The 17,943-nt window shown below is 36.7% G+C and overlaps 1 long non-coding RNA gene and 1 other non-coding gene across 2 annotated transcripts; both read left to right on the top strand.

Moving 5' to 3' along the window:
- The first annotated feature begins 1,339 nt into the window (after positions 1-1,339).
- On the top strand, positions 1,340-17,734 carry LOC149792621 (uncharacterized). The gene is made up of 3 exons (XR_016423587.1): positions 1,340-1,899; positions 6,688-6,805; positions 16,701-17,734. It is a non-coding gene; the product is annotated as an uncharacterized LOC149792621 (long non-coding RNA).
- Positions 4,289-4,361, top strand: Trnaf-gaa (transfer RNA phenylalanine (anticodon GAA)). Its single transcript has one exon. It is a non-coding gene; the product is annotated as a tRNA-Phe (tRNA).
- Positions 17,735-17,943: the final 209 nt, after the last annotated feature.

Here is a 17,943-nt window from a genome sequence, read left to right as displayed (position 1 = left end):
GCCGTTGATTGCTTTGTACGCCAGATAAACGAATAGAAAGCCACAGGACACAAAGTGACAGATATAAAGTCCCAAATATATCTCGAACAAAGAATTACGGGACAAAAGGTCTTTATTTGATTATAAAATGGGAGGATATGTAGGAAAAAATTACACAAGAGGTAAATTCGCACTTTTAATGTTTTTGCAGAGTGCATAGGACAAAAGGTCACAGTTACATGGGGCTATAGATACAACTACACTCTAGTGTTGGACACAAAGTCACAAGATGAAAACCAATTAAAAAAAAAATTAAATAATTTTTAAATGGTGTTATATCCTTAAGATACAAATAGCACCATTGATTTCCAAAAGGGGATCGATTCGACTACATTTCTACCGTAATACCAGTCACTAGCTGAGCCTGGAGAACTTGTGAATTATTTCGACATGTTTTAAGTTGCTAGTTTTTTCAATAGGCTGAGTACAGACCATGGTCAAAATCTTTTAACAGTCGTGTAGCACTTTTCTTGAGTATATACTAGGGTCAACGTCTTTTAACTAACTGAAGAGTAGTACTTTTATTGAGTACAGACCAGGGCCAACGTCTTTTAACTATTTGAACAGTAGCACTTTTGTTGAATACATAACAGGATCAACGTATTTTAACAATCTAAAGAGTAGCACTTTTCTGAGTACAGACCAGGTTCAACGTCTTTTAACAATCTGAAGAGTACAACTTCTATTTCCACCAGCTACACGGAGTGTGTACACAGCAACATTCAGAATAACACACGTACCAACAATGCATGTATTTTGCACCTTGGCAGACTCGCCACACGAAAGAATAATGAACTGGTTAAACTGGTTTCAGAGAGAAAATGCTACAGTTACCACAGTAATGGAGCAAAATGCAGTAGGAACCCAAGTCGTAAAGAGATACCACAGTGCCTAGTTCTACTACAGACGAGACTACGGAATTTCTGTACTGATCTTATTTCAGATGGGAAGACCATTCCAGATTATCTTCCTGATGTTGATATGAACATTTGATTACAAGAAATACAGCAGTACACTAAAAATGATCAGACTAAGACATTAGTAACGACTCAAATTAAATCATTAATGAACTTTAGCAATTACAGCAATGTGATTATTTTATCAGTACTTTGTATATTCTTGTTTTGTTTTCTGCACACTGTTACAAAAAATCTCGAAAATATTTTAAAACCTTATGCGGTTGAAACTTTGTTAATTATGTTAATATCTCAGTCAAGAAGTTGCGGTTACTTAAGCTATATCACAGAAAAAGCTGCGGAATAGCTAAATTAAAGTTACGCCTTTTATGGGGGTAGTATCTTCCTGCTTGATCTTTCCAGTCCAGTTAGGGAGGTCTCCTGTCCTACTATTATAACTGGTGGGTGCTATAGTTTTTGTGGTATATATTTTTTATTTGTAGGTTTTGACTTCTGTTTTTTTATATGTATATATAATGTATATATTTATTTTATTTTTTTATTTTGCCTTTTTGTCCTGTGACTTTCTGTCCTACATTTATACTCGATGCTGTCCTTATGAAATAAGACTCGCTTACAAGAAATACAGCAGTATACTAAAAATAATCAGACTAAGACATTAGTAACGACTCAAATTAAATCATTAATGAACTTTTGAAAACATTTAACTTTTAACTTTGAAAAAAATTCAAATGAATGGATGGCAAAATGTGTTTTCAGAATAATTTGGGCAGCCCATTTTATGAGTTAGTGAGCCTACCAGTTTGTGTAGTGCCGCTGTTGACGGTCGATTTGGGAGTTCTGGTGCATTATTTGTTTACACCAGCCCATACAGGTCATCTGAGAGGACTCTTTGTTAAACGTCTACCACCACCACCACCACCACCACCATACAAAGTAGAAGGTTAGTATGTATAATTTGAATTCTTGCGCAGTATAAATTGTTACACATACCCTTTCTTGTAGACACCCCTATATGTGGACCCCTCGCTAGCTCCAGCTATATTAGCAGGTAACTACTGAGGTGTCCCCCCACCATGTTGCCGAAATTGACAAATGTCTGTGATGTTGTAAATATTACTTTAGAATTCGAGGTTGATCTTCCCTATTTGATACTTGTCGAGATACCCGGTCTGGTTCCTCAACATTTCCAAGATTTTAAATTGAGATTTTGGGGCTCGTACTTCCTGCCAGAGAAAGATGTCAAAGGCCGGTTTCTGTTCCCCCTCTTCCCATTTGTGATATTTTGCCAAAAGTTCTCCTACTGTCATGTGAATGCTAAATGTTATATGCTATACTGTGTGGATGTTTCCGTATTCATGTAAGGACGGCATTTAGGTCAAACTGATTTTAGTTGTCTACTGATTTAAATTTTGATACCTAAAATGGGGGTGGGATGTTTTCTCTCCATCTTCCTTCTTTCTTTCTCTTTTTAATTTTCCTTTTTCTACTCTTTTCCTTTTACCTTTTTCATTTCTCTTCTTTTTTTCTTGTTTCCTGTATTTGGATCCTGTGAGATTCGTGTAATTAATTTTCTACAAAGGAAATTAAAAAAAAAATTAAGAAAAACTATTTCTGTCATTGTTCGTTTGCATCATATGTTTGTGTTGTATCTGTCATCACTATTGTTTTCGCGGACTTCTTGTAGTCAAAAGTAATATAAAAAATAAAACTTGTATGCGGGGAGTTATTACCAAAGATTTACCGCCCTACAAGTTTTGTCAAAGCATTATGTTATCTTCAGATAACAAATATGTATATTTCTCGGGGTTATCATTATATAGCCTTCGTTATCAGTTATCATCATCAGGGAACTCCTTGCAATCCATTATATTGTAACAAAGATATCTCCAGGCAGTTCAAGTATTATTCATAACCACAATAATACCTGTTTACGTCCACATCAGAGATAACACATCAAAATGTATTGATAGGAGAGCTTTTTTTACAACAAGCATATGGCTACGTTTCAACTCTTAAAATGGAAATCTATTGTTAAGATGAATGGTACTTATATGTCATTTTTACTGCATTCGGTAAATTTCAATATCTACTGCTGCATGTTCGAAGTGCAATTTAAATGTTTATTGTCATTCTAAATCTGTATTTTAACATGAAATATTGTTCAAAATGTCTCTTGCCAACGTCTTTAGCAAATGCCCCCTCTTATGACATTTTTGCATAAGAATTGAAACATAAAAACGCATAATCAAAACTATGACAAACCAACACGACTTGTGGAACCGTAGATCTTTAGCAGTAAGTCCCTTCATACAACCTTTATATTGGTTATGAACATCTAGATATGATATGATAGTGTTATAATATTCCAACACTATTTCACTTGAAATTTTTTTTATATCTTTCATTTAAGTGTATAATACAAGTCACACTGGTCATGCAGGCATTCAACACCGACTATTTCAGTAATGGGTGTCATTTTGTAGAATTTAATTCTACATACCTTTAAGTTTCAAATATTACTTCATTGGATTCGTATACATCCATATTCCTCTGGAAGGACATTATTTAGACACCCGGAGAGGTGCATATGGCAAAATCAATGTTAAAGTATGTACACATTTTTGGACGAAATGAACCTAAAGGTGTGATCCAGTATTATCCGGATTAAATATCGCGCGCTGGGATGTCACAATGAAAGTTCCGCATATTGATAAACAAATTTATACTGCCCTCGATTGTAACGATTCCACTCGAAGCATTCTTATTTTTACTCAAGTTTATTACATGTTCACCATTGTAAAAGTCCATAGCGATAGTAAATTTTCGTCTGGAAGATTTTGGTGACACTTATGGTGCAGAGCATTCAATAATCAGTATTGAATAGACTTTGGTTAAAGAAAATTAGTGTTAACTTTTAAAAGAACAATTTATATAAAAAATTTAAATGAGTAAATGAGCATACATGACCCATGTGACTTTTACTATAGTCGTATCCCACACGAATAGGTTGGTGTGAAAAATAGAATCCGTTAAAACTTCCAATATACATACTATTATTGTTCTGTATAAATTGTCTCACCAGTCCGCAATGGTGTGATCAAACATTTAAAAGCAACGAAAACAAAAATGAAATTTGTTGCAACATCTATGAAGGTATACTAAGGCATGAATGGCGTAGGTAAATCTGTAAAAACGGATGAACGAACAGTTGGTGACTGTTCCAGCTGCAGGTGTCAGCACAATGTCGAAAATTTTGTCAGTAATGTCTATGATGTGCACAGTGATAAATGCAATCTCACATAGGTAAGTTGCGACAATAGTCAATGTCAGCCGGAATAGCTCAGTTGGGAGAGCGTTAGACTGAAGATCTAAAGGCCCCCGGTTCAATCCCGGGTTCCGGCACGGAACATATCCGGCGGCCGACAGGATTTTTTGTATTTTCTTTCTAAAACCTCTTTTCATTTTAAAACTCGTTTAAACCATTTTAACAAATAATTATTTTTTAAAAGATTAAAAAGCAAATAAACTTCGACAAAACTCACTTTCACACTTTTGTTTTTTCTATTATCGTTAGGTTCCTCCTCCTCCCTCTCTCTCTCTCTCAACAAAGTAAGAAATTGTTTTAAAACTTGTCAAGTGAGATGCAGAGTTTCCTGTTTCCCACGCATATGCATGTTGTGAAGTAGTATCAAATAAAATGTAAAATAGAAAAATAAGTCTGGCGGAAAGTTTGATATGATTACAATCAAGAATCCCTTAAGAGTTGCAGCGTATTATAATTAAGCTTATCGACTGCAGATATTGTAAAATATTACTGTAATCGCCCATATTTGGTTTAAATTTGATTCTCAAACGTTCGATCGGAAATTCCGTTTAATATTATGTTTGCGTTTTCAACTGGTATAATTGTGAAGGTGCCATGTAAGTGGATTCCATGGCGTGAAAGAATATATATCTAAACATCTATTCGTATAATACATATGTAAACATGGAAGAATTTTACTTTGTATGACTATACTGATAGCATGGACTATCGATTTTCTGATTTGAAACGCCTCTTGTGCAATTGTTCTCAGCTAAAGGACATTTATCCGGCGCTACCATATAGGCAAACTAGGGATCCGCCTAGGGCGCTGATTTCAAGGGACGCATTTCTCCAAATCAACAACAGTTTTGAAAAATAAATAAATAAATTTCAGTTTTATTGAGGGTCGTTTTTTATCCTGGTTTATTTCATACAGGGACAAATAATCGGGAAGATTCAGTCTGACCGAAACACCAGGCGGACCGGAACAAGCAAAATGAGTGAGTGAAAATCGTGCGTATACGAAACTTTCAAGACGTAATTACGTTCGCGTGTTTTTATAGGCCACGAGTTTTTCCGTGGAATCACGCGATATTTTCCGGGGCGGGGGGTGCAGAATCTAACCTTGCCTAGGGCGCCAGATAGTCTGGCGCCGGCCCTGATGTGACATATACATGGTTCACATTCTACATTCTCAAGAATGACATTGCGGGAGTGCTAGTAAATTTCACGATTTCTAGAAATGACGTTTTCCGGTGTTTATGGCAAATATGATCCAGAAGAAAAATAGTAGACAATACCTACATAACTTAAATGTCACAATGAGATACAAGTTATCGTGTTTATTTCAAATAAACGTATATTGGGTGAAACGTATACCAGGCAGGTAGAAAAAAGGCGAGTATTATCACTTACGCGTTCCTCCCAATCACTAGAGCGAGGACCTAATCCTTTGTCGCAGGCTCTAGCCCCGTCCAGACCAGCCCGGATCCGCTGTCTCTGTGTGTACTAGTAAAAGGCATTTAGCTCTCATTTCCTCAGCATTAATATGGTGTAAATCTTTACAAGTGCCAACTAACCAGCATAATAATACAAAAGCAAATCCTCTGCCATGCATAAAAACTTACATATACACTGTATGTGAACACAGTTTAATGTTTACTTATGAAGAAGCACAATAACATAGATGGAGAAAGCGATTGAAAAAGCGGACGTTTATAACATTAGCGGCGTACCTGCTTGAAATAACGACAAGAAAATGGTCTCGTACAAGCTGACTGCACAGAGAGCAAAGAACACAATATGTCCAAACAGTGGCGTCGCTAGGGGGGTGCGGGGGGTGCGGACCGCACCGGGTGACACCATCTCAGAGGGGTGACACCAAAATGAAAAATTGCAAATTTTACAGAGCACACACTGCTCGGTCTAGTCGGATTTCATAAGCGGATAACCGATCATAGTTAAATACATGACAAGCAGGCACAGCAGTGGCGTCGCTAGGGGGATGCGGGGGGTGTGGACTGCACCGGGTGACACCATCAGAGGGGGTGACACCAAAATGACATTACTAAGGATTCTGTATGGCCTGTTACGGAAGGAGGATCATGGGGATGACACCATGAGCTACCGCACTGGGTGACACCAACCCGAGTGACGCCACTGTGTCCAAAGATTTCTAAAAATGTAAACTCAGACTAAAATTATTGACTAATTTCATATTCCAATCTTTATCTTAGATACAGAACGGTGGACATTTTTAACATTCACTAAAATAAAATTAGAATGGGATATTTTATTCAGAAATAAATAATCTGAACATAATAGTAAAGCAAGAATAAAAAAAAATTCATTTTAATTGACATTTTTAACAGTGCAATTTTTTTATGCCGTTCTCTGTCTCATTCTTTATTTTTATTCATTCAGATAGTTTCAGCGAGAGTGCTACACTCACTGACCAGAAATGATGTTTGTAGTAGCTGTGCTGTCAGGAAACATGGACTGTCGTACAGTTTCGTATATGACTTTCAGCTGACAACTGCAGGTTTGTAGGTCATGACGGTATTATTCGTAACGACTGCTATCGATAATCTTTTCAAATATATAATGTATGTATTTCGTTTTTCAGTATTTACTTTCAATATCTGATTCCTTAAAGCGAGAGTGAAGAAAGCAATAGATATACAAACAAAATCTCATTTCCATGATGAAATAATTTCTTTCATGAATTTCTAGATGGGAGAGTAAAAATAACATATAATGTGCGCTGGTCAGCAATCCCTAACTAACCACTGTCATTCCTCTAAGTTCCATATTCATCCCATACATTTCCACCCAACAGAAATATCTTTTCATGTACAGTGATCGATTGGATTTTCTCAAGGTTTGAGCTTCCTTGCCACTATCTTCAAGCACTACATTCTGCGCCATCACCGCTCAGTTAGCACCTCTGATGTATTCGTATACAGTATTTGATATTGTCCCTTCGCATACGTGTTTGATATATATATATATATATATATATATATATATATATATATATATATATATATATATATATATATATCCTGAAACTTACATTAATTAAAATTCTTCGTACAAATATTTTAATATGTGCGTTTGGAAAACGTAAACTTGACCCATCACCAATGGATCACTTCTGTTTAAAATTCTTCAGTTTCAGAGGTGTATCGTTTTGCACGTTACCAAACTGTTTAATTTCGGAAGTAAAGTAAATCTTCCATGTGTTCTACAGTCCCACATTTCCGAAATAGGAGGGTTTTTTGCATAATGAGCCTGTTTTTCGTTAGGGACCCAGCATTTAATTTTCGGGTAGATGGGGGGTGGGAGGGATTTGTTAGGATTTATTCTATTTTCTTTAATCGGGTGCTCTGGTTCTTTCAAGAAAAACTCTTGCGTTTGCGCAATAGAAAACATCATTTATTCAAACCTTCATATTAGTTAAAAGGAAACAGTATTATGAGATGAAATGACCTATCCCTTCCCGTCAAGAAAATGAAATGGTCCATCTCTTATTACCATCAGTCTTGTTTGTATTTGGAAAGAAAGACTCTAAGTATAGTGCACCTTTCCTAAATGCCAACATGCTTTTTTTTAAAGCACTACACGTCATATTGGCTTGGAGTGAATGTAGGAAATGTATCATCCATCTCCAGGACACTATTAATAACATTATGAGTATAGGGGATAATAATGCAGTCTAGGCAGAGCACGAATAATACTCTTCGTTAATACTCATTATTCTCTACAGCACTTATGATAATGTCGTGTGTGTGTGTGTGTGTGTGTGTGTGTGTGTGATTATTCTGCTGTATTGGTATCGTCCTTTATAGGAGCACTAATGATAGTATTCAGAGTATAATGGGTATCCCAAATGCTATAATGAGTGTAATGGGTGTCATTCTTCTCAGGAGCGCTAGTAATAGTGTTCTGAGTGTTGATGTTCTTGTTGTTGTTGTTGTTGTTGTTGTAGGGTTTAACGCCATTTTTCAGCACAAGATAGGCTATACATGGCGGTCAGTAATAATGTTGGAGGAAAAACCCGGGAAAACCCCAGAAAGAACCACCGGCCCACGAGAAGCTACCAGCAAGCTTTCTCACATACCCACATTGGCTGAGCCTGAGACTCGAACCCACGCAGACAGAGGTGAGATTGCAGTGATCCGTAACGGTGAGCGCTTTAGACAACTCGGCCACTCGGGGCCCCTGTTCGGAGTGTAATTGGTATTATTGTTTTCCGGAGCACTAATGATATATATATATATGTGTGTGTGTGTGTGTGTGTGCGTGTGTGTGTGTGTAAACTAGAGACTACGTCATGACATGACGATACTTGTGTGTGTGTGTGTGTTTGTGTGTGTGTGTGTGTGTGTGTGTGTAAACTAGAGACTACGTCATGACATGACGATACTTTTTGCGTGTGCTTTCCTGTACATTTGTGTAGGCTGTTTCAAATAAAAAAAGCTTCGAAATGTTTTGGACTAGACTATATCAGATTTTTAAGTGCTAGAAACTAAAAATAATATTTCTTCCAGTGGCAGCGCATTAGAAACCTTTACTTATTAGTCACTGACATAATGCAGTCTAAACAGTACTGTCGGTTAGAATTAATGATAACATTTAGTTTCTGATATGCTCAAGTGAAGTTTTATGACCTTTATACATGATGTAATGTAATGACAAAATTGGGGGAAAGTGCAAATAAACCGGAATGTAACAGTCGTGTTTCAGCTCTGTCCCTGTGCATTTTATTCCAGTTTGTGATAGCAGAATCGTGTCCGGGGGACACGTGAATTACTTAATGGCTTATATATGACTCTAGAAGATTCAATAGTTTCTAGTATACAGAACTTTCAAAAGATTTTTTTTACGTACAATATAATTACTTTTGACTTCACTCTAAAGGTTTTTTCCAGTCGGAAACAAGGTTGGCTTTTTGAAATAATAACAGAGCAATAGATTTCTTTCATTTAAATGAACAAGTAAACATAGATAAGAAGGGGTACCAGTATACAAATCAGATGCAGGTTATATTATAAAAAATATTTATACCTTAATCTGTTTCACAAAGTATATGTGTATTGTAACTTAGAATAGGAATGCCTCACAAGATACATTTCCATAGTTTTGCGTGGATTCGGGCGTTCAGGGTCAGATACATGTGTTCGTCTTTCTACCAAAGGATCCTCTAATGCGCGTAATAAACAAAAGCGCCTTAACCGAAGAACATGTAAATAAATGGCTTCGCCTATAACTCCTTAGTTGATCGGTCAAGCAAATGGTACAATTGTATTTGGGCGATTTGTTTGAAATTTTCGCATAGACGCCAAAAAAACGTTTTCATATGTCCCTAAGTGGTCTTGAACTAATAGCTAGATAGCGTGTCATTGTGCAAGACCCTATCGCCCGTAACCTTCTTCGAAAACAATCAAGAACCGCTATCTCGGCTTGAGGACGCGGACCACCTCTGAGAATGGAGTAGACAAAAGCAAAGATGGCGGACATACCGAGTGTTTGATCCATGTGTTTGTTTTTTTTTTTTTCTCAGTTAATTCCGGATTGTTACTTGGAAATTATGAAAACATTTTAGAATGTGTTCTTGTCGGTTTGGCGACAATCTCAAACAGGCCCAAAATTGATATTCAGAACAATATTGTCAACTCTCGCTTCAGATATCGTGTGAGTTCTCAAGAAGAGAACGAGGTTCTTCACTGTTATCGAACAAGGGTTTTGATCTTAGGGAGAGATGAACCACAATAGAATTTTTTCTCGTTATAATAACTTTGCTCTCGTGTCTCATTCTAGAACAATAATTGTGTATCATGTTGGTGATGCCAAACACTAACTTAAAGTTGTCAACTCGAAGCGTCTTTGCAAATTTTGAACTGTCCATCGCCACAAAGGGTAGCACTCAGGGTCAAAATGCTGGCACTCGGAAAGTAAACCTTTCAGCTGGTATAGTTTATACAATTGATGGTCGAAATTCTTCATCCAAGTCTACAATGCAGAGAGCTTCATCTATCACGATGTATACATTGCCAGTTCCTGGTATAATGGAGTTCGACGGATATATATGTCTATTTGTCCCTAATCATTTTGGGATGGGAAATGCAAATTAATTATTTCCACTTATTTCTGATCTGTACTGCTTTCTCAGCAGGGGTGTTTTATTCGCTGAAATAAAATAACATTGAAGGAAATCAGCAACAAAATAAAGATCCGTTTACCAAAATCCATCTGATACATTGCTGGTAAGAGTTCGAAATTTACAAGTACCAGTTGGTAAAATAGAAATGGCATGAATATACAGTATGGAACCCAACCTCCCTCCCTCCCTCTCTCTCTCTCTTTCTCTCTCTCTCTCTCTCTCTCTCTCTCTGTATCCATGGACAGTGCCTTTACAAAGAAGCACAGAGATGAAAATGAAGTATGCAGTTCGAGATTGCATGAAACTGAGTTTGTAGCAAAATCAGTCGTTCAAAGAATCACTTTCAATTCAAAATATATTATTATGCATAAGACTAATTATCACATATCCTGTAAAATGTCACCAATTTATTAATTCAATGTCGACTACAAATATAATAATAAATTTATACCTTGTGTGAGAAAAGTTTATTTCTTCAGTGATGCAAAGTATGAAGTATTTCATGCACATTATATAAATTACAACAGTATATAAGTTATAGAAATAGTCGGGTTGGCGTTAAATGGAGTAATTTTGTTCTATATTTGTGTCTGAAGAAATCGATTTTGTTATTGTTGTTGTTGTTGTTATTGTTGTTGTTGTAGGGATTAACGCCATTTTTCAACACAAGATAGGCTATACATGACGGCCAGTATAACTGGCAGAGAAAGAACACTGGAAAACCCCGGGAAGAACCACCGACCCATGAGAAGCTATTGGCAAGCTTTCTCACGTACCCATGTTAGCCGAGCCTGAGACTCGAACCCACGCAGACAGCGGTGAGAGAGCAGTGATCCGAAACAGCGAGCGCTTTTGACCACTAGACTACTCAGAGCCCCGAAATCGGTTTTAATGGATCTTCATATAAAGGACACCTGTTCTTAACTCATTCAGCCCCAATCCCGCCTATAGGCGTGATGTGGCTGTACCCTACTTCCGAGCTCTGCAGCATCAAGGTCATTTAAATACACCAAAGTGGCTGGTATTAAAATAAAGCAGACAGATATAGCTTTACAATGATACGAAATAATATTGATCTTCTATTCGCACTACAAAATCCACAGGGATAAACCTTAATTTTTTTGACCCTTTTTTTCTTTTTCACTCAAAATTCGGTCGTGGTCGGAATCCGATTTTGCGTCCGGATTTTAGAATTTTTGGCCTCAGATCTAGGCAGACCGGTCTGAACTGCACGCAGACAGGTGAATCTTTGCGAAAACTAGGATAAGGTGGGTATTTGGAATAAAAAGCGGTCTCCATCTTTTACCCATCTGCTCATGGGCAAGCAAAATAACCATTGAAAAAAGATGTTTCAGATACAACTAGGCATTAGCCTAATGGAAAATCTGTTGAAAGTCAATGTATTACGATGTATTTAGAAATAGCCCCCAAAATGTCTATCCTACTCGCATTTCAGGCGAAAACGACAAAAACCTCCAGGGCCGAACGAGTCAAAGGATATCTTTTTTACATTGTAAATTATAACAAAGTCTCTACATAATCACACCCACCCACATACATACATACATACATACATACATGACAATATGTACTTATTTTTAATTCTTTGATAGAAAAATCCACAACATATTTTCACTATATGATACTCATGTGAACGAAGATAGGATAATTAGTTAGAGCTATATAGGTCTGACGGTAGAGAGCGAATGAAATAAAGCTTATTTTCTTGAATTAAATATTCATTTTCAGTAAATAAAGACTTTCAAGTTTAATGGTTGAACAGTTGTGTAAAATTTTGTTTACTTACAGTGAGAGTTTCTGCTCTTTTGTGCTGACGATGTAATGCCATTCTCATTTTAAGTTCATTTTTCGAATGATATGTGGTTAAGGCTTTATATTTCAACAGGATCTATTTATAAATCACATTAAAATTACAAGTTTTCTTCTATTTTATCTGAATTCATAGTACATCAACTGCTACATTTGGTTATCAGAGCTCAGTTTCAAGAAGTAAAATATTGACTTGGCAAACATTTGTCTTCATTTTGTGGCTGTCTCTGAAGCTTAAAATTTTTTTTTCTCTAAAAGCAGACCGTTCCGATGGCCTAGTGGTTAGAGCCTCCGCCTCGGAAGCGGGAAGTCGTGGGCTTGAACCACGGACGAGTCATACCAAAGATTTACAAAAATGGTACTTACAGCTGCCTCGCTAGGCGCTCAGCATTAAGAGGTTAGTGTAAGAACTGGTCGGCACGATGCCCCAGTGCTAGACTTAACTATAAACTGTCACACTGAAGACATCGTAGTAATATGACTGAATTTTTTTTATAAAGCTACGTTAAAAACCCTAATCACACACACACACACACACACACACACACACATTCTCTAAAAACATTTTCAAGTTTTTAACGTCGATGAAGTAACAGTTATGATCATCATGCACGTACGAAGATGTAATCAAGAGACTTGTTCGATGAAATCATGATTGATGAGTAAATGCCAACGTTATCGGTGTTCGCGTCATTAGAATCGTTATAAAAATTTCGCAAGCAGGGCCTGCTTCAATTCAATTGCCTTTGAGCTAGTATCTTACCCGACGACCCCGGGTAGCCAGAGGTAACCATGGTTGCACATGGCCTTTACGATGTATTTACGATGCCAACAGAGAAATGTTAGTCAGGTAATGTTAATATTACAGATAACTGATTATTACTTATTTTTATAACATTTTGTTAAATGAGAGGAGAACAAGTTTTACCATTGGGTACCTATTTCTAGCAGTGCTTATTTAGAAGTACAGGCCTTTTTTTTTTTTTTTTAGATGTCAAATGGACATTACGATCCAGCCTCAAACGCTGAGGCATCCCAACAGGCAAAAAAGGGGTGGGGACGTCCGTTAACAGAAAATCTCTCTGTATATGTTCTAATTTCAATGGCAATAACATTCCACAATTTGGGGCCAGTAAGATAAACATTTGTAAATATATTGGTCACGACACCAATGGAAGAAATAAGCACTGGCTGCCAAAGGAACGAAGCTTATAATCATGCACTAGTGGCTTTCTGAGGTATGGCAAGTATTCTGGTTCCGGGACGTTAATTGCTTTGTACGCCAGATAAACGGATAGAAAGCCACAGGACAAAAATCCACATATAAAAATTCACAGCACATAAGGTTACATATGCAAATTTACATGATATAAACATACAGATATAAAGTCACAACGTAAAGTCACATATAAAAAGTCACAGAACATAATGTCACAGATAGAAAGTCAAACATATACATAGGACAGAGTGTCACAGAACATAATATCACAGATAGAAAGTCAAACATGTACATAGGACAGAGTGTCACAGGACAAAAGGTCATAATTTTGGACATGAGGGACAATGTGTCCCAGGAGATAAACTCACTTTGAATTTTGTAATTTTGCAAGGTAAATAGTACATAAAGTCAAAACTACAGTGCCTAGTTCTGCTGCAGAAGAGTCTAAAGAATGTGTGTACTGGTGTTTCTTGGCGTTATTAATATGAACTTTTGACTGACAAAAAGTATAGCAATGCAACAAGAATTATCGATTATAGAGTTTCACAATCGATTATCTTATTGGTTCGCTCAACCAAATGATGATCGATTATAATCGATAATCGGAACAACACTACGATTCAGAATTTGTTAATTATGTTAATATCTCAATCAAGATGTTGTTGCTATTTAAGTTGTATCGTACAAGAACATGCAGAATTACAAAATTCAAAGTGTGACTATTGTCTTGTGACTTTCTGTCACGTGACTTTCTGTCCTACGTTCGTATTCGATGCCGTCTTTAGAGAATAAGACACGTTTAGAGAATGGTAACCGTTTTAATTTTGAGAACTTTCAAATGAATGGATGACAAAGTATGCTTTGAGAATAAATTACTCTGGCAGCCCTGTTGTGAGTTAGTGAACCTACCAGTTTGAACAGTGCCACAGTTGAAGGTCGATATGGGAGTTCCGACGCAGGATATTGTTTTACACCAGCCCAAATAGATCGTGTAAGAGGGTTTATTGTCCAACGCCTACCACCACCAATACATAAAGTAGTGGGGTAGTATGCATATTGGGAATTCTTATAAAATGTTTCACCTTCGCACTGGCGTAGATTGCGAGACAAACCTGATTAAAATAAAAAAACATAAAAGTTGTAGTGCTTCCGAGTAATGATAAAGTAGAAAGTCGATATAGAAATTCCAGAACAGGATGATGTGGTATGGTATATAGGCTGTATGAAGGGGACTTATCGCCAAAGATTTGCCACCTTACAAATTATATCAAAGCATTCTGTTATCTTCAGATAACAAATCTGTATATTTATCGGGGTTATCATTATATAGCCTTCTTTATCAGATATAACATCATGAGGGAACTCATTGTAATCCATTATAGTGTAACAAAGATATCTCAAAGCAGTTCAAGTAGTATGCATAACCATAATAATACTTGCTTACGTCCACATCAGAGATAACACATCAAAATATACTGATCGGAGAGCTTTTTAAAACAAACATATGGCTACGTTTCAATTCTTAAAATTGAAATCTATTGTTAAGATGAATGGTATTTAAATGTCATTTTATTGCATTCGGTAAATTTTAATATGTACTACTGCATGTTCGAAATGCAATTTAAATTTCTTCTGTCATTCTAAATCTGTATTTTAACTTGAAATATTGTTTAAAATTCCTCTTGCCAACGTCTTTAGCACAAGTCCTCTCTCATGGCATTTTTATATTAGAATTGAAACATAAAAGCGCATGATCAAAACTATGCCAAACCTACACGACTTGTGGAGCGAGTGGTCTAAAGCGCTCACCGCTACGGAAAACTGCCATCTCACCTCTGTCTGCGTGAGATCGAGTATCAGGCTCGGCTAACGTTGGTACGTGAGAAAGCCTGCCAGTAGATTCTAGTGGGTCGGTGGTTCTTCCCGGGGTTTTCCAGGGTTCTTCCTCCACCAATTATACTGGCCGTCATGTATAGCCTATATTGTGCTGAAAATGGCGTTAAACCCTACAACAACAACAACAACAACAACGATAACAACGACTTGTGGAACCGTAGATCTTTAGCAGTAAGTCCCTTCATGCAACCTTTATATTGGTTATGAACATCTAGATATGATATGATAGTGTTATAATATTCCAACACTATTTCACTTGAAATTTTTTTTTTTATATCTTTCATTTAAGTGTATAATACAAGTCACTGGTCATGCAGGCATTCAACACCGACTATTTCAGTAATGGGTGTCATTTTGTAGAATTTAATTCTACATACCTTTAAGTTTCAAATATTACTTCATTGGATTCGTATACATCCATATTCCTCTGGAAGGACATTATTTAGACACCCGGAGAGGTGCATAGGGCAAAATCAATGTTAAAGTATGTAGACATGTTTAGACGAAACGAACCTAAAGGTGTGATCCAGTCAAAGCATTCTGTTATCTTCAGATAACAAATCTGTATATTTATCGGGGTTATTATTACACAGCCTTCGTTATCATTTATATCATCATCAGGGAACTCAATATAATCCATTATATTGTAACAAATATATGTGATACAAGTTCGAATTTTATTCATTAGCGCGAACATTACGTGTTCAAGTCCACATCAGAGATATCCCATCAAAATGTTCTGATAGGAGAGTTTTAAAACAAAAATATATGGCTTCGTTTCATTTCTTAAAATTTAAAACTTTTGTTAAGATTAAATGGTACGTATATATCATTTTCATTGCATTCAGTACATTTCAGTATTAGTGCCGCGTGTTCGAGATGCTATTTAAAATTATATCGTCATTCTAAATCTTAATTTAAAACGGAAATGTTAACAATTCCTGTTGCCAACATCTATGGCAAATAGTCCCCTCTCATGGCATATTGGTGTGACCCAGGTGCGTGTTTGTCATGAGTGAGTGAGTGTGATCGATCAGTGCATGAAGGAGACGATAACGTCGAGCGCCATGCACTGAATACATGCCCTAGGCGCTCGTCGTATCGTCTCTGGACTAACGACACCTTTTCATTGTTTCTACGCCTATTATGACGAATGCAATTCGCGAGAATTGTGGTATATGTATTATTCGGGTCTTCGTGTTCGGTAAGTTGTCGCTTTTATATTATCGTGTTGCTATATATTGAAATACCGGCATGCGGGTTGTGTATCGCATTTGTCTCGTTTGTAGTATTGTATATTTAAGTATTTGTTCTCTTTCGTTGTAGGTTTTTTCCCTTTTTTCTTTTGTATTGTATCATTGACGTTAAAAAAAAACCACGACCGAGGGTGTTGTGTTCGTTTCTTCTGTACCACGCCCGACTCGTAATGGCGAACGATGTGGGCCACAACAGGATGGATGATGGCGGATAAACAATAAAACCACAATTGAACCAGACCGAAGTGCGGCTACCAATGCAAATTGAAGAATGCAGGTTAAGAGGTGGAAGTTAACGCTTTCCTGATTTAGTGATTTGTCCAACCGGAACAGAAAAATGAAGTGCGCAAACATTTTTCTTTCATAGCGTTTCTCGTGAGGACGTCATTTTCTTCTCCTTTAATGGACATGAACAACTGTGTGCATAGAACTCGTTAAAGTTTGTTTACTGTTCTGTGTTAAGATTATATATTTTCGGAAGGAATGATTCTCGTTACTGTAAGTCATAGTTTTCATTTATTCTTTGACTCATTTGGTACCGTTAGTCATTTTATTTTAACTCTATAGTTTCGCTTATCGGTACAGGTTTCATTTTCACCTGGCAGCACTATTTGGCCGCATATCACGTGCGGCACAGAAATCAACGTGTCGAATTCAGGTTATGGGCTGCTCTGTAATTGTTTAAATTTATATTGACATATTGCCTTTCGCAATTTCAAAGACGTGTTTGTTACTATAAATAATTCTGCATTAATGAACTTTCCAATGACATTTAATGTATTATGTAAAGTAAGACTTTGTATTAGTATTCGTTTAGTGTTGTACAACATCGTTTATTTGAGGTGAAAGCTTACGTCTAATAGTCTTGGGGCGTTCTAGAACTTTCAGGAGTGCAGAACTTTCCAAGAAAGTACTTTAGAAATGTTGGTGTATTTGTGTATATTAAGTCATTTTGCAGTAATACTGGTATTAATCTTGAAAAAAATAAATCCCATTATTGGTTTTAAAGAGCTGTTAAATAGTATGATTTTTTTTCTCTCCCTAAATTGTGGTTGTACGAGAAATCGCTGTTTGTTAATAAATACAACAAACGATTGAAGGATTTGTTTACCATGGTTATATTTACGCGCGATTGTTTGGGTTTTTCTTTGTGATGGCTACAGGTAAGAATCCCATGACAGAAAAGGAGATATAGGCATATGAATTCTAGCGGGTATGTGTAATTCCAGGTGGGGCCCCCACTTAAATTTGTTGTACCCCCATCAAACGTATCCGTAACCCCAGCCAAACCAGTTATACCCCCTCCACCCCTT

The sequence above is a fragment of the Sinohyriopsis cumingii genome, chromosome 9, assembly GCF_028554795.1.
Source record: "Sinohyriopsis cumingii isolate HCF-2022 chromosome 9, ASM2855479v2, whole genome shotgun sequence".
NCBI classification, from domain to species: domain Eukaryota; kingdom Metazoa; phylum Mollusca; class Bivalvia; order Unionida; family Unionidae; genus Sinohyriopsis; species Sinohyriopsis cumingii.
Note: the sequence above shows the minus strand (reverse complement) of the source record. Positions and strands in the feature narration are given on the sequence as shown.